General features: G+C 38.2%; 1 protein-coding gene across 4 annotated transcripts in view; it reads left to right on the top strand.

Annotated features, from left to right (window-relative positions):
• The window catches only part of LOC106973614 (zinc finger protein 285), a 52,419-nt gene that overhangs the window by 30,413 nt on the left and 3,285 nt on the right, over positions 1–18,721 (top strand). The window contains exon 1 of one of the 4 annotated variants that reach the window (XR_003413561.2): positions 11,701–11,969. The exons of the other annotated variants lie outside the window; for them this stretch is intronic. The gene's annotated coding sequence lies outside the window, so the exon portion shown is untranslated. Of the gene's footprint in view, positions 1–11,700; positions 11,970–18,721 lie in introns of those variants that run through there. 4 annotated transcript variants of the gene reach the window in all.

Here is an 18,721-nt window from a genome sequence, read left to right as displayed (position 1 = left end):
TTGGTGTTTCATGTTACTATTCTCAATACTTTGGCATTATTGTTTCATTAAAAAATTTTTTTTCTGCCCAGAAGTAAAGTGGTAAGTACTACTTCCTATGGTTTCACTGGTCATGGTTACCTGCATTCCATCTCCTACCTCAACCTACCTCCCCTCCTGAATAAAAGAAATACTCAGCAAATATATAATATTGAAGACCAACACAGGAGTAGTCAAAAGGAAGCCTGAGTTTGCACTAAAAAATTTAAAGGAAAGGGGCGCCTGGATGGCTCAGTCGGTTGTTTCCAACTTCAGCTCAGGTCATAATCTTGCAGTTCCTGAATTTGAGCCCCATATTGGGCTCTGCACTGACAGTGTGGAGCCTGCTTGAGATTCTCTGTCTCCCTCTCTCTGTGCCTGTCCCGCTCTCTCTCTCTAAAAATAAATAAACCTTAAAAAAAAATTTTAAAGGAAAGAGCCATTTTCCCTATTACAATCTTTTCTCCAACTCCTTGCCAGTGCAGTTCCTTTCATTTGTCAGAAATAACATTGCTGTTTCTGTTTTATGGCCTGATCTGTGCTTGGAATTTCTTATGGATTCTTGGCATCTTGAAATAAATACTTCGTGCCAGATAGCAGTCAGAGATAGATGAATACAGGCACAGGTAAAGAGGCAATCAAGTCAAACCAAGTCTGGCATCCCATCTTCCTTAAGTCTGATGTACAATGCAGCCCAGACCAAGTCCCTTTTAAAATCTTGTCTTTCTGCTAAAAAACATGTTAATTTTCTTTTCATATGGAAAGCTTTGCTTGTTTTTTTTCCCCAGGTACTAGTGCTTTCTTGACCAAAAAAAAAATTTTTTTTTACAAATATAAAAAAGCTAAACGCTAATAGCACTGGAGAAGTGACTCAGGTAATATTTAATTAACCAAAAGAAATAGGGTAGGGAGGAAGCATGATCCCGCAGAGGATTCTGGGAGGTGTAGTCGGAAGCACTTCCACTCCAGGCAAGTGGGGCTGTAGCCCTAGACCGCTTTGGCATTCTGGGAAGTGTAGTCCAGAAGTTCCGTGCCGTGGACAACACTTCCTCTTCAGCAGTGCGGGTGGTGAGTCTCACGTGTGGTTCTGGGTTCTGGGAAGTGAGTCGCAGGAACTTCCGCTCCAGGGGAGGTTGCGGCCATTATTCCCCAGATGGTGGTGAGACTTGAGTTCTGGCAGCGACTCTAGGCCTCCTTAGCCTAGGCGAGGGACCAGTGGTGTCCTAGTCCTATGTGTTAAGGGCGAAAAGTGATGGTGGATGGAGGACAAGGGGTAGAGGCATTTGCATTTCCCTCTGGCTGGGCAGAGCCCTGGCGTTTGGGGGCGGATCGCGAGTCCCAGCTTGGAGGCGGGCTAGGGTCGCTCATCCGGGATTGACATTTTTCTAGGTACTGAGCACCCCCAGCCCTCTCTTTGACTCCACACTCAGCATTACCGCTTCCCTTGACTCGCCAATCAGCCTTGCCGCTTCCTAGCGCCATCACATTGGGCAAGTTGCTCTCCGTGAATGAGTTTCCGAGGTGTAATTATAGTACTTATCCAATGAGCTTGTGAGAGTTAAATGGGGTTAATACTTCTAAAACGCTGGAGAACGGTGTTGACACACACAAAAGGTTGCTTCTGGTTACGGGTGTGCGGGGCTCTAGCCAGAGTAAATATAACAATGAGCAAGTCTGTATGAAAATTTTAGATTTCCCTGTGTGAAAAAAGGCACCATACATACATGTGTAGAAGATGTACGGTAAACTGAGCTGAAAATGTCAACAACGTATATGCTAGAAAGTGGATTAATAATCTTAGAGATTCATAAGGTAATGAAACCCCAATAGAAATAATGGATATGAATACAAAAATGTGAATAGACAAATTTTAGGAAGAAGGAATAGATATAGCAAGTAAAGATATGAAAATATTATTCGTAAATAAACATTCTTAATGTTGTTTTCCACTGATTATGTCACTCAAGGTTTTTTTTTTATTTTTATTTTTTGACGTTTATTTATTTTTGAGACAGAGAGAGACAGAGCATAAACGGGGGAGGGTCAGAGAGAGGGAGACACAGAATCTGAAACAGGCTCCAGGCTCTGAGCTGTCAGCCCAGAGCCCGTCGCGCGGCTCGAACTCACGGACTGCGAGATCGTGACCTGAGCCGAAGTCAGCCGCTTAACCGACTGAGCCACCCAGGCGCCCCTCACTCAAGGTTTTTAAAAATTGGTGATACCTAATATTAATCATGGTATGGAGAATCAGGGATACTTATACTTTCTTGGGAGAAGGGAAACATAGGAAAAACTTTTGGTAAGAAAATATGCTACTTCACTATCAAAAATTTTAAATGTATATACTTTGGTGTTTCAGTTTTCATTTTTTGAAATTCATCCAAGAGAAGCAATTGGACAAGTAGGCTAAGATCTAGGAAAGAGAAGTTCTTTGCAGCATTCTTAATAGGAAAGAATCTGAAGTTCATTGTGCATTACTTGGAGTGTGTGTGTGTGTGTGTGTGTGTGTGTGTGTGCATTACCTATATTTTAATTATTAATTCCATGGACTACCATGAGCCATGGAATGGAATAAAATTGATGATGAAAATAACAAAAGCTAACATTTACTAAGCACACAGTAGGTTCCAGACCCTGTTTTGAATTCTTATCATGTATCTTTTTTGAAGATTCCTTCTGTAACTATGATATAGGGACCGTTTACAAATGAGGAGATTGAATATTGAATGGTGAAGGAATTTGTCTGAGCAAGCTAATAAGCTAATAATATATACAAACTTAGGATTCTAATGAGGCTGTCTGGTTCCAGAGACCATGCTCTTAATCTTGAAGCAGAGTAGATGAATGTGCCATGTACCTTGAGAACACAGAGAACAAACCTCATGACTGTCCTTAAAGAATGACTGATGGCCCGTTGCAATAAAAAAGGTATATTATCCAGAGTTAGCATGTGCAATACAGGAGTGACAATTACCAAACACTTTTGGGATGAAATTAATAAGAACTTTTATGGGGCATTTGGCAATATCAATCAAAATGCATTTGTAGTGTTAATTTGCATTTTCCTGATGACAAATGATGTTGAACAGTTTTTATGTACTCATTGGCAATTTATGTATCTTCCATTTTTAAGTATCTTTAGAGTTTTTTGCCCTTTTTGTTGTTGGATTTCTTATTACTGAGTTGTAGTCCAAGTATTATGAATACAAGTCCTTTATCATATCTATGTATTTAAACATTTCCGTGTGTGTGTGTGTGTGGTGTGTGTGTGTGTGGCTTTTTTTTTCTTACATTCTTAAGGATTTCTTTTGGAGGGAAGAATATTTTAATTTTGAAGAAATCCAATATATCAATATTTTAATTTATGGCTCATGCTTTTTGTATGTTACCTAAGAATCTTGGCCCATCCTAACATCACAAAATTTTCTCCTGTGTTTTCCTCTAGAAGTTATGTAATTTCAGCTTTTTAAGTTTGAGTCTATGATATATTTTGAGTTAATTTTTGTATATAGCTTGCACTAAGGATCAAGTTTCTTCTTTTGTTCCCACATGGATATCCAGCTGTTCAAATTCCTTTTGCTGAAGACTATCCTTTCCCAATTGAATTACCTTAGCACATTTGCAGAAAAACCTTAGTTGACATACATACATGGACTGTTTTACTCCTTTGGCCTACATCTATCCTTTGTCAATTCCACATTCTCATGATTATTGTAGTTTAATAGTAAATCTTGAGATCAATCAGATAAGTATCCCAAGTTGGTTCTTTTTAAGATTGTGGATTTTATTTTTTTAAGATTGTGAATTTTATTTTATTTTATTTTTATCACCATAGCAAACTGCATTTTATTTTATTTTATTTATTTATTTTTGTTTTAAGATTGTGAATTTTAGAATTAGTTTGTTAATTTTTATGAAAAAGCCTATTAGGACTTTGATTGGGATTGCATTGAACGTGTAGATCATTTTTGGGAGTATGAGTATCCTACCACTGTTGAGTATTCAAAACCATGACCATAAATTTGTTTTATCACCTCTCTCTCTGCTTTAATGTAATTTTCATGTGAGGAGGAAGTTTGTGTCTTGTTTATTACTGTATCTCTGGTGACTAGGACAGGCCTGGCACATGGAAGTGTTCAGCCAATGATTGTTGAGTGTGAATAAAGTAGTGGATAGGCATCCCTTAGACTTTGAGATTATGAGTAAGCCAATGTGATTAATAGATATTCTACCAGTGTTGGCAAACTATGGTCCTGTTTTTTGTAAATAAATTTCTGTTGTTGTAACATAGCCACACCCATCTGTTTACATATTATTTTTGCACGGTGATGGCAGAACAGAGTAGTTTTGTATAGTCTTCAAGTCTGAAATACTATCTGGCCCTTTCAGAAAACCGTTTTGATGTATGTTGTAGAATTGTGGTAGGGTTTTTTGTTGTTGTTTTTTTTTTTTAATCTTCTGATGAATGCCTATCTGTAAGTAATTTGTCCGGTGTTTTTTCTGGATTCCTGAGGGGTAACTTCTAAATTCTTGGATTTTCCCAACTGATAGGAGTATCTTGTTACTCAGGATGAGCCAGTTGGATCACACCTGAGTTTATTCTAATGAGATGAATCAGGATGGGGGCTGGTCACCAGAAAAACTAACCATAAGACGGTTGGGGTTTAGAAGCAGGTGATACCAGCCCCATCACATGGCTAATGATTTGATGAGTTATGCCCACAAAATGAAACTCCAATAAAAACTCTAGACACTGGGGCTCAAATGAGCTTCTTGGAAAATGAATATTTTAATACATCTAGGGAGGCTGTATAAGAACTACAGAAAGAACCAATCTATCAGTGCCATTGCTGAACTTGTGTCTTATACCTTCTTTTTACTTCAGCTTTTATTTTTCATTACCGCATTACACCTTAGTGTAGCTTTGCCTGATAGCCTTTAACTCTAGAAGAACTGACATGAAATTTTTCCTTTTATGAATACATTACTTGAAAAGATCTTTTTTACTTCTGTGACTTAGTCCAAGTTCTCACAGAAAAATTAAGTGGACACATTTATTTAAGACCTCATTACAAAGCACCTGCTATCTGACAAGTACTTTTCTGGGAAAAGGGAATATGAGTACTTGTACTTAGGAATATTTCATTTCAGTTGGAAAAGACCTATGAAAACAAAAATGTAGGGGTGCCTGGGTGACTCAGTCAGTTAAGCATTCAACTTTGGCTCAGGTCATGATCTCATGGCTCATGGGTTTGAGCCCCGTGTCAGGCTCTGTGCTGACAGTTCAGAGTCTGGAGCCTGTTTTGGATTCTGTGCCCCTCCCCCACTCATGCTCTATCTCAAAATAAATAAAGATTAAAAACATATGTATATATACATGTATATGTATATATGTACATATAGTAAGTCAGGTAGTAATAAAGCCTATGTAGAAAAACTAATCAGGGTAAGGGGATGAAGATTGCCAGGGTTGAGGGTGGGTTGGAAGAGATTTGCTAAATTATACTGAGTGGTATACTGTCACTGATGAGGTGACATTTGAGCAGAGCCCTGAGAGATGTGAAAAATTAAGGTAAAACTACCTGGGAGGAGAATTTTTAAAGGCAGAATATACCTCTCCCTTCTCACGGGTAGCTTAAAGAATTTGCCTTATGTCTTTTTTTCCCTTTCCCCAAACTCTGTGTCTCTTTTAAAAGGTTAGTTTCTATGCCCTTCACAAAAATTAACTGAAGATGGATCACTGACCTAAATGAACTACACTGACACATCATAATCACCTAAAGTCCATAATTTACAATAGAGTTTACTCTTGGTATTATTCATGCTATGCGTTTTTGGACAAATGTATTTTGAATGTATGTGTATATGAAAATAGGCTCCAGATCATTGTGATCAGAAAAATGAAAATTAAAACAATGAAATGCTACTACACACCTATTAGAATGGCCAAAATCTACAACAAGGACAACACCAGATGCTAGGGAGGATATAGAGCAACAGCAACTCTCATTCATTGCTGGGGGGAATGCAAAACCATACAGCTGCCTTGGAAGACAGTTTGGTAGTTTCTTACAAAATCAAATATACTTTTACCAAATGATCTAGCAGTTGTGTTCCTTGATATTTACTCAAATGGGTTGAACTTATATCCACATAAAAACCTGCACACAGATGGTTGTAGCAGTTTTATTCATAATAGCCAAAGCTTAGAAGCAACCAAGATGTTTTTTAGTAGGTAAATGGATAAATAAACTGTGATGCATCTAGATGATGGGGTATGATTCAGCAATAAAAAGAAATGAGCTGTAAAGTCATGAAAATACATAGAGGAAACTTAAATGCTAAGGAAACTTAAAAACTAAGTGAAAGAAGCCAAGCTGAAAAGGCTACAGTATACTATGATTCCAATTGTACATTCTGGAAAAGGCCTAACCATGGACACAGTAGTATGTTCTGCGGTTGCCAGGGGTCGGTGAGGGGAGGGATGAATTGGCAGAACACAGAGGATTTAGGGCAGTGAAAATACTCTGTGTGATACTGTAATGATAGATACATGTTTTTATACATTTGTCCAAACCTATAGAATATGGAGCACCAAGGGTAAACCCTATTGTAAACTATGGCCTTTGGGTGATTATGTGTCAGTGTAGGCTCATCAGTTGTTACAAAGGTGGAGGAATGTTGATAATGACAGAGGCTGTGCACGTGTTGGGATCGGGGGTATATGAGAAATGCCTATATGTTCCTTAATTTTGCTGTTCTAAATAATAAAATCTTTTAATAAAAACACATGAATGAGGAGCACTCATCTGTAAGCATGGGAGGTTCCATGCTTATCTCTAACCCAAAATTCCCAGATTCATCTATTCAGGGCCCTAGAGGAGAAGAATAGATAATTTTTTTCTGGCTTAAACCATATTTCACAACTTGTAGTTCAACACATTGACTGCACAACCTGTGGTCTCCAAGCTGATACTAGAGTGGAATCTACAACAGGCCTTTTCAGCTTTCTTTAAGATCCCTGTGTCTGAATGATGGGGAGACTGGGAAAATCCGTGGATCTCATTAGGGTTCACTGAACACAGTTTTCTTTTCTCAAGTTTATTAAGAAGCAGTACAATAGATTTGCATATGAATAAAAAATGCAAGGACAACCCAAGTATGAGTTATTAGATGGACTGCCTGGCAGCAGTCAGTAGTCTATATATTGTATAATTGGAGTAAGCACAGTGGACTGATAAGACAAATTCAAATCCAGACAGTTAATTGTCCTATTTAGAAAGAAAACCTTTGCCCAACAGAAACAGACCTCTGGTGCCACAACATCATCAGTCCACTTAACCCACCCCCAGCCCTTGGCAACCATAGATCCAATTTTTTTCCCTATAGTTTTTTTTTTCTTTTGCAGTATGCCATATAAGTATAATCATAAAATGTATATTTTTGTCTTAATTCTTACACTTAGCATAATACTTGTGAAATTCATCCTTATTGCATAAATCTAGTAATTTCTTCTAGTTTATTTCTTTTTAATGTTGACTAGTACTGTGGATATACCACAGTTTTTTTGTTTTTTGTTTTTTTTAAAGTTATTGATGGGATTTTGATTAGGAAAAACGAGAAGATAATCTTTTGCTTTAAATTCCCCTGGTGACAAATTATGTAGAGTATCTATTCATATGCTTATTTTCCATCTGTATAACTTCTTTGGTGAGGTGTCAAAGTCTTTGACCTATTTTTAAATTGGATTGTTTGTTTTCTTGTTGAGTGTTGAGTGTTCTTTGTGCATTTTGGATAAAGGTCCTGTATCTGTCTTTTGCAAATATTTTCTCCCAGTCTGTGGCTTATCTTCCCACTGTCTTGAGATTGTCTTTCACAAAGCAGGAGTTTTTAATTTTAACGAAGTCCAGTTTATCAACTATTTCTTTAATGTTGATCTACAAAGCCACAGCCATCTTCAAGATCATCTAGATTTTCCTCTATATTATTTTCTAGTTTTACATTTGAATTTTACAGTTAAGTCTTTGATACATTTTGAGTTAATTTATATGAAGGATCTAAGGTCTGGATCTAGACTCCTTTTTCTTTTTGTTTTCTCCCCCTCCTCCTCCTCCTCCTCCCCTGCGTCCCCTCCCCCTCTTCCTCCTCTTCCTCCTTCTCCTTCTCGTTCTTTTGCAGTAGGACATCTAGTTCCAGAACCATTTGTTGAAAAGACTATCTCTGATGCACTGTTATGCCTTTGCTTCCCTGTCAAAGGTCAGTTGGTTGTTTTTATTTTAGTCTATTTCTGGCTCTCTCTCCTGTTATATTGATCTGTTTGTCTATTCTTTCATCAACACCTCCACTGTCTTTATCACTGTAACTATACAGTGGCATAGTAAGTCTTGAAGTCAAATGGTGTCAATACTACAACTTTTTTATTCTTCAGTATTGTGTTGGCTATTCTGGGTCTGTTCCTCTCCATATAAACTTTAGAATCAGTTTTTCAATATTCACAAAATAACTTGCTGGGAGTTTTATTGTGACTGCAATGTATCTATAGATGAAACAGGGAGTAACTGACATCTTGACAATATTGAGTCTTCCTATCGATGAACATGGAATATCTTTCCGTTCATTTAGTTATTATTTAATTTCGTTCATCAGAGTAGTTTTCTTCATATAGATCTTATAAACATTTTGTTATAACTGTAGTTATAACTAAGATTTATAACTAAGTATTTCACCTTGGGGATTGCTAATGGTATTATGTTTTAATTTCAAATTCTACTTCTTCATTGTTAGTATATAGGAAAGTGATTGACCTTTGTATTAACTTTGTATCCTGCAACCTTGCAATAATGACTTATTAGTTCTGGGAATGTTTTTGTCCATTCTTTTTTACTTTCTACATAGATGATCATGTCATCTGTGAAAAATGACAGTTTTATTTCTTCCTTCCCAATCTGTATACCGTTAATTTCCTTTTCTTATCTTAATGCATTAGCTAGAACTTCTAGTATGATGTTGAAAAGAGTGTTGAATGGTAACACCTTTGCCCCGTTCCTGATCTTAGTGAGAAAATTTCTAGATTCTCCACATGAAGTATGATGTTAGCTGTAGGGTTTTTTGTAGATACTCTTTCAAGCTGAGGAAGTTCTCCTCTATTCTGAGATTACTGTCCTCATATGCTTTTAGATTTTAAAACTCAAAGGGAAGAATGTTTCTAATAGGGAAATGGATTTTTCTTGATTCTTTAATTTGCATATAATGTTTTATATTTGCACTGTTTAACCTTTAGTCTATAGGTTTCTGAATCTCAAAGAATCACAGCCGTTTTACAGGAGACATTAATTTCACCTAGCTGATTTTAACTTGACAAACAGCCCTATGACATCAGTAATTTATTGATATGAAGGCATTTGTTCCTTGGGGACTGGTTTCGGGACTGGTTTTGGCTTGGATTTTGGGTTGTTTACTTTGTGTACAGTATGTGCATTTGTGGTTACATAAGGATTCTGAAATTTTACCTATGACGATATGTCAAAACATATGTACTATAGTATTTGCATACTACAGGGTGGACGGTAGTAGTTTCAGGCTGATTGGTCTGTCCGGCAGGCACTTGTTTTCTGAGATCTTGTGTTTGTGACTGAGTCCTCTGGCCCATAGCTACTTGGTTTCGTACTTTTCACCTTACCCTGGTTGAGCCACTCACAGTCTTTGTCCTACTAATTTTGGATTTTGAAAATAAACCATGGAACTGAGTGATTTTCTGCTAAGTCTCCTTAATTCCATGTATGTATGTACGTATGTATGTATTTGCAGATAATGTATTTAACAGACCGCCTGTTATGTTTTCCCGACCATCTCTCATTTCTTTGCCTTTAAAGTACGTTTGTTGATTTAGTTTCTTGGATTTTGTAAAATACTTGTATTCTTCTAATAAAATTTGTTTATTACATGAAAAAATGTAATTGTTCTTAAGGCCAGTGGCACACAAATTAGAATTCCTCAAAGTTTGGGCATGAGGTAAAATGGCTACTTCTTACTTTGGTATTGAAGGATATATGTGTTTGTTAGTAAAGGACTGAAATGTACAGATCTTATATGTTTAAAAGGTGTAAAATGTTGAACCAATGGCTCAAAGAAGAAATAAAGAAATACCTTGATTAACAACTCAGGCAACAACAGATGTTGGCGAGGATGTGGAGAAAGAGGATCTCTTTTTCATTGCTGGTGGGAATGCAAGCTGGTGCAGCCACTCTGGAAAACAGTATGGGGGTTCCTCAAAAAAATTAAAAATAGAACTACCCTATGACCCAGCAATTGCACTACTAGGTATTTATCCAAGGGATAAAGGTATGCTGTTTTGAAGGGGCACACACAACCCAATGTTTATAGCTGCACTATCAATAATAGCCAAAGTATGGAAAGAGCCCAATGTCCATTGATGGATGAATGGATAAAGAAGATGTGGTCTATATATACAGTGGAGTATTACTTGGCAATCAGAAAGAATGAAATCTTGCCATTTGCAATTTCATGGATGGAACTAGAGGATATTATGCTAAGCGAAATTAGTCAGAGAAAGACAAATATCATGTGACTTCACTCATATGATGACTTTAAGACACAGAACAGATGAACATAAGGGAATGGAAGCAAAAATAATATAAAAACAGGGAGAGGGACAAAACATAAGAGACTCTTAAATATGGAGAAAAAACAGAGGGTTACTGGAAGGGTTGTGGAAGGGGGGATGGGCTAAATGGGTAAGGGGCATTAAGGAATCTACTCCTGAAATCATTGTTGCACTATATGCCAACTAATTTGGAGGTAAATTTAGAAAATAAAATTTAAAAAAAATACCTTGAGAAAAGTCAAAATGGGAGTATAACATACCAAAACTTATGGGACACAGCAAAGGAAGTTCTAAGAGGGAATTTCATAGCAGTAAGTGCCCACATCAAGAGACAAGAAAAATCTCAAATAAATAACCTAATTTTACACCTCAAGGAACTGTAAAAAGAAGGACAAAGCCCAAAGTTAGTAAAAGGAAGGAAATGACAAACATCAGAGCAGAAATAAATGAAATGGATACTAAAAAGACACATGGGGGGGGGGGAAATCAATGAAACTAAGAGCTGGTTCTTTGAAAAGGGATAAACAAAATCAACAAACCTTTAGCTAGATTCACCAAGAAAGAAAGAGGGAGGACTGAAATAAAATCAGAAATGAAAGAGGAGAGGTTATAACTGATACCACAGACATATGAAGGATCATAAGAAACTACTATGAACAATTATATGCCAACAAATTTGACAACTGAAAAGAAATAGATAAACCTCTAGAAACACATAACCTACCAAGACTAAATCATGAGGAAATAGAAAATATGAACAGCCCAATTGCTAGCAAAGGAGATTGAATTGGGAATCAAAACTCTCCCAGCAAACAAAAATCCAGGAGTAGACGGCTTCACTGGTGAAGTATACCAAATATTTAAAGCGTTAATACTTACCCTACTCAGACTTGCACAAAAAGAAACAGAAGATCAGGGAACTCTTCCAAATTCATTATAAAAGGCATTTTGTTCAAGGACAGGACTAAGAAGCTCGCATACCTCTCCGGAATCATGTGAAACATAAGCCACGTTCTAAGACGTGGCCAACCTTCCTCCCCAGCAAGGCAAAGTGCTTCCCACGGTCTTGGAAAGGTCAGTGTAAGAGCGCGAGGCAGTCGGGAACTTCCGTTTACAGAAGGGCGTGGCTGTAACCAGAGTCTCCTTGGGAATTCTGGGAGCGCTGTGGGCAGTCGCTTCCGCTCCAGGGAAGTGCGGCTGTGGTAGGGTCTCCTCTGAGGGAGTTGAGCCCGCATTGGCGGCGATGCCTTTTCTCTTGGCCGGGCGTCAGCTGCGACAAACACGTCTTTGCCCTTCTGGAAGAGGAATCTGTAGGCAGTAGCGGAAGGTGGGTTTGGCCCCCATTTGAGTGAGCTTTCCAAGTTTATAGAGATTGCTCAGCGAGTAGCGGATCTCCTGTATTCTGTTTTCTCTGCAACTCTGCCACATCCTTGAGTTCTCTTTTTATCCCACCGTGATTATGGTGGGGCTGATAACAGCCAATATTTATGGAGAGTCCCTGAGGACTCAGACAGTACTTCCAATTTTCTTGTGTTAACTTACTTCTTTCTCAGAACAACCCTATGATTATCCTCATTTTACAGATGGGTGATAATAGGCCAATAAGTGGCTGGGCCAGGGTTAAACCTCCGAAGCACGATTCCATGATTCCTTGTGATCTTGGGCAATACTCTGCTTCCATATCACATTAAGCGGTCATGAGGTTTAAATGAGATTATATGAAAAGTGCTTGGAATCGTTCCTAGCACACCCTATGTGCCTTCTATGTTACAGAGTACAGTATAATTGTAGTGTGTGGGAAATTCAATGTTATATTAGGAAACAGAGAATATCATAATATTTTTAAGGCAGTAGTTCTCAAAATTAGGTGTTAGAATTACCTGGGAAATTTGGTAGAAGTATTAAAAAAAATCCAAACCCTGTAATAGTTTCAGGAGACTGGACCTCTCTTCTTTCTTAGCTCTTTGGGTGATTCTGAGACCAAGTATGTGAATTGTGATCTTAAAGTACTCGCTTCCTCCCCACCCCCCCCCCCCCCACTTTTCTTTTTTAAAATTTAGTTCTTTTATATACCTGAAATGTTTGGATGTTCTGTATCATCACCATTGTTAAACATCTAATTGACACAGATTTGATTATCATTTGAATTCAGAAATCTCCAGGGGGGCAGGAGATATTACAATGGACTTTATTGTTTTAAAAAACTAATCTGGTAAGTCTAAACTGCCCTTTCCCTGGCTAAGTGTGCTTGCAGAGACATTTACAAATCGTTCTCTGGATTTTTTTCTGTTTAAAAAATTTTTTAATGTTTATTTATTTATTTTTGAGAGAGAGAGAGAGAGAGAGAGAGAGAGAGAGAGAGAGAGCACGAGTGGGGAGGGGCAGAGAGAGAGAGAAAGGGAAACACAGACTCCAAAGCAGGCTCCAGGCTCTGAGCTGTCAGCACAGAGCCTGACGAAGGGCTCAAATCCGGAAACTGGGAGATCATGACCTGAGCTGAACTTAGACACTAAACTGATGGAGGCACCCAGGCACTCCTGGATTTTTTTTTCTCTTGAGCTTCAGGAGTATCTTATAACGAAGAGAAACTGTGAAAGCCTTATTCATAATAGCTAAAAAAAATATTAACAGATATCCACCCACTCTGATGTATTCATGCAATAGAACATCACTCTAATAAAAGGATCAAATGACTGATACGTGCATCAACATGAATGGATTTGAAAAACACTATGCTCAAATAATTGTAATGCAAAAGAGTACTACTGTATGATTCCATATAATTGACATTCTAAAAATAATCTATGGTGAAAAAAATGTCAAAACAGTGGTTGCTACTGGGGAAAGGGGTAGACATTGACTGGGAAGTCTCTCGAGGGAATTTTCTGGGGTGATGTTAATGTCTTGTATCTTAATAGGACTCTGAATTGGATACATAAGTGATAGGTAGGACATCTGGGTGGAGAGCTAAGAAATAAATATTGCTGATTTTAGAACCTAGGCTGTGAGTATATGGGTGAACACTATAATTCTTCCAACTCTTCTCCACATTAAAGGGGCACCAGGGTGGCTCAGTTGGTGAAGCATCCGACTCTTGATCTCAGCTCACAGCTGGTGAGTTCGCATTCTTTCTCTCCCTTTCTCTGTGCCCCTCCCCTGCTCGCTCTCTCTCTCTCAAAATGTATAAACATTACAATTTTTTTCATGTAAAAATATTGGGGGAACATAGCTTTGAAAAGTTATGAGTATGGGGCGCCTGGGTGGCTCAGTTGGTTAACTGTCCAACTTGGGTTCAGGTCATGACCTCGCAGTTTGTGAGTTCGAGCCTCGCGTTGGGCTCTGTGCTGACAGCTCAGAGCCTGGAGCCTGAGCCTGCTTCAGATTCTGTGTCTCCCTCTCTCTCTGCCCCTCCCCTGCTCATGCTCTGTCTCTGTCTCTGTCTCTCTCAAAAATAAACATTAAAACAATTTTTTTAAAGAAAAGTTATGAGTAATTTTTGTTTTATATATAACACACACACACACACATATACACACACTCACACACACACACACACACACACACACACACAAAATCCCACACAATTTGACAGAAACGCATACACATAAAAGGTGCACATTGATCACAGCATGACTACCAGTGGGGCAGGAGAGAATGAGAATGTGAGTGGTAGGGGAAATAATTGAATAAGTAAATGTTATTTTTAGTTTTACATTTTGTTCAGCATTTCTACGTAATTAAAATAGGAATAGGGTCTGTGGAAATTCTGTCCACATTGTTGCCAGAGACCTATAATTTTCCAGGAAGAGTCTGGAAGTGAATCACACCTGAATTTGTGTGCCAAGTATATTGCACATGGACAGTACATTTTCTGACCATAGAAAGAACACAATCTTTTCATGTCAAAATCCTGTAGATATCATTATAATTTTTGAGTGTTTTTAATGTTGCAGAAAAGAATTCAAATGCATGGCTTATGTTTCATTCCTTTGAAACTGACTTGATTTTTAGCTTTACCTTGTATTTCAAAAATATCTCAAATGTTGACAAGTGCTTCTCCACACTCCCCTCCCCCTCTTCTCCCTCTTCCTCTCCCTCCTCCCCTTCTCCTATGTCTTAAAAAAAATTTTTTTTAACGTTTATTTATCTTTGAGACAGAGAGAGACAGAGCATGAACAGGGGAGGGGCAGAGGGAGAGGGAGACACAGAATCCGAAACAGGCTCCAGGCTCTGAGCTGTCAGCCCAGAGCCTGACGCGGGGCTTGAACTCACGGACCGCGAGATCATGACCTGAGCCGAAGTCGGCCGCCCAACCGACCAAGCCACCCAGGCGCCCCCCACTTCTCCTATTTCTGTTCGTTACATTATTTAATATTGTCACATGGAGAAATTTTGTTCATCCTCTGTTGATTGTTTACTTACTACAATCTGCTTCCTTCCGTAATCCTCTTTTTTTCTAATTAGTTTCTAAGATACACCTAACTGATGTGTTTGTATTCATTATAGACATTCTCATTATCTTCAGGCTTTTCCTTTGAGTTCTGAAAACAAGTTTATGAAACGTTCTTTTCTGCCATATATTCATTTTCCTTTGAAGCCGATCTGATTAAAAAAATACTTTATTTTTTAGAGCAGTTTTAGGTTTACAGAAAAATTTTGGAGAAAGTACAGAGATTTACCATATACCTGCCTCCCCCCTCAAACACAGCTTTTCCTATTACTGACATCTTGCATTAGTGTGGCATGTTTGTTACAGTTGATGAGCCAATATTGATATATTATTATTAACTAAAGTTCGCGGTTTACGTTAGAGTTCACTCTTCGTGTTGTACAATTCTGTGGGTTTGAAAATTGCATAATGTCAGAGGCGCCTGGGTAGCTCAGTTGGTGAAGCGTCCAACTTCGTCTCAGGTCACGATCTCACGGTTTGTGAATTCGAGCCCCATGTTGGGCTCTGTGCCGACAGCTCAGAGCTTTGAGCCTGCTTTGGATTCTGTGTCTCCCTCTCTCTCTGCCCTTCCCCCGCTCATGCTCTGTCTCTCAAAAATAAATACATGTTTAAAAAATTTTTTAAAAATGCATTATGTCCTGTATCCACCATACAGTATCATACAGAATAGTTTCATTGCCTCAAAACTAGCACTCTGTTCAACTGATTAGCCCTCCCTTCCCCTAAGCCCCTGGCAACTACTGGTATTTTTACTGTCCCTACAGTTGGAATTCTGTGGTATATAGTTCTTTCAAACTGGCTTCTTTCACTTAGCAATGTGCATTTAATGTTATTCCATGTCTTTTTATAACTTGATAGTTACTTTTTTTATTGCTGAATAATGCTCCATTGTATGGATGTACCATACATCCATATATCATTGATTTTTATGCATGTGAAAAATACTCATATTCAGAATAATGCCCCAATCATAAATATACATGTGAAAGTATAAACAGAAAATGGACAGCTACATAATCACCACTCACACCAAGAAATGAAGCACCCCAGAAGAAGCTCCACTCTTACCCACAGCACCGTGGTGCTTCCTTCTCTATCATAAGTAACCAATTACCCTAATTTTTATAGACTCCTTTGATTTTCTTTATGTTTTTACTACAAAAGTGTCCATCCTGAATAGTATAGTTCAATTTTGACTGTCTTATGAATTTTGTATAAACGGAATCATACCACACCTCCTATTTTCTGCCTAGCTCTTTTGTTCAACATCATATTTATGAGATTCACCCATGGTGTCGCATATAGCTAAAGTTTGTTCAATATCCTTGCTGTGTCCTGCTCCGTTGTGAAAAAATTTATTCATTCTATCATGGATAAACATTTGGAGTATTTCTAGCATATCACCATTATGGATGATACTGCAATGAAAATTCGTATACATGTCTTTTTGGTAAACACACACACACAGTACTTATGGGTATATATCTTGAGTAGATTGGAAGTTTCATAAGAAATACTTCAAATTTGGCTCTATAGTCCACCAGCATGAGATTTTTGCTTATTGCTTGAGGTAGGGATCATTATTCCCCCGTTGACACCACCCAGTTTAACTCAGCACCATGTATGGAATACCTTCCTCGTTACCACAGCTCTGCAGTGCCACCTTTGTTGCAAGCCTGAAGTCAACATGTGCTCTTGTGCATAGAAAATCCAAAGGATCTAGTATAAATTATCAAAGTTAATCAGACAAGCTGGCAAGATTGAAGAATAAAGGGGCAAAAGCAACATTTAGTAGAAGTGGTTAGGGTAAGAATCATTATCTTATTCCCAGTCTCATAGCAAATGTTTTCAACTCTTCACATTGCTTTCCATGTTCGCTGTAATTTATTGCCAGTTTCCTAAATTTTCTCATCATGAATGGATGATTAATTTATCAACCTCTCTGTTTTTTTGCATTCCTGGTAAGTCTGCTAGGCATGATGTGTTATCTTTTTATAAACTGTTGAATAAGTTATGGCATAGAATTTTTACATGTGTGTTTACGATGAGATAGGCCTACCATTTTCCATTCTAATAAAGACTGCAACAGATTTTGATCAGTGTTGGTTGGAAATTAGTTGAAAGTGTTTCCTATTTTGTTACTCTCAGGAAGAATTCTTTTTTTTTCTTTTTTCTTTTTAAATTTAGACCCAAGTTCGTTAACATACAGTGTAGTATTGGTTTCAGAAGTAGAATTTAGTGATTCATCACTTACATGTAACACCCAGTGCTCATCCCAGGTGCCTTCCTTAATGCCCATCACCCATTCAGCCCATCCCACCCCTCCATTAACCCTCAGTTTGTTGTCTATATATGAGTCTCTTGTGTTTTGCCTCCCTCTCTGTTTTCATCTTATTTTCCTTCTCTTTCTCTATGTTCATCTGTTTTGTTTCTTAAATTCCACATATGAATGAAATCATATGATATTTGTCTTTCTCGGATTGACTTATTTCACTGAGCATAATACAGTCTAGTTCCATCCACATTGTTGCAAATGGCAACATTCCATCCACATTGTTGCAAAAAAAAGAAAGATTTCATTCTTTTTGATTGCTGAGTAATATTCCATTGCATTCTAAGATAAGCATGGGTTCTTCCTTAAATGTTTGATAGAGTTCACTGATGACACTGTCTCAGACTAGAGAATTCCTTTGTGGATTTTTAATAAATTCCATTTCAAGTACTAGTTCTATTCAGAGTTGTGATAACTTCTTGTGTCTGTTTTGGTGTGTGTTTTAAATTCTGTTTTAAATTCTCTAGAAATTTATTCACTTAAGTTCTCAGTTTCATTGGCATTAAGTTCCCCAGAGTATCCCTTCATGTCCATAAGAATGTATAGTGATGTTTCCTTTTTCATTCGTTTCCTTGGTAATTTGTGATTTCTAACTGTTTTAATAATAAATCTTCACATGGATTTGTCAATGTTTTTGTTCTCATTTCAAAGAATAACCTTTTTAGTCCTCTTGTACTATGTTTGTCTTCTATTTTATGTATCTGTTCTCATTTAAAAAAAATTTTTTTAGATGTTTATTTTTGAGAGAGGCAGAGACAGAATGCGAGTGGGTTAGGGGCAGAGAGAGAGAGGGAGACACAGAATCCGAAGCAGGTTCCGGGCTCCGAGCTGTCAGCACAGAGCCCAACACAGGGCTTTAACCCACAGACCACGAGATCATGACCTGAGCCGAAGTTGGACGCTCAACCGACTGAGCCACCCGGGCGCCCCAAGAACAGAGGATTCTAAGGCGTGGTGCAGGTAACAAGCACAGCAATCAGCAACGACCCCCAGGTCTGGGGTGACAAAGTGAAGAGACGGGGATTATTAAAACTGACAAGCTTGGAGGAAGGTCCTGATATCTTGAAACTCAAACCGCCAAGGTGGGAGGAGTGTTCAGCTGGCTCTGGTTCCCGAGCTCAGTCAGAGGAAGAGTGCTGCAGTTCTAGGACTTAGACCTCTGAGGAGCAGGATGTGAGAGGCTGTTTGATAGTGTCTGCGAGGAGCCATGAAACTGGTTTTCAGGTGTTGGAAAAGGTGCAAATTAGAGTGAGCAGCTGCTACTAGAAGGCAGTGCTGTTCCTGGAAGCCCAGAAGA

Source organism: Acinonyx jubatus, chromosome E2 (genome assembly GCF_027475565.1).
Source record: "Acinonyx jubatus isolate Ajub_Pintada_27869175 chromosome E2, VMU_Ajub_asm_v1.0, whole genome shotgun sequence".
Classification (NCBI taxonomy): Eukaryota; Metazoa; Chordata; class Mammalia; order Carnivora; family Felidae; genus Acinonyx; species Acinonyx jubatus.
The sequence above is the reverse complement of the archived record's forward strand: the minus strand, read 5'-3'. Positions and strand labels throughout refer to the sequence as shown.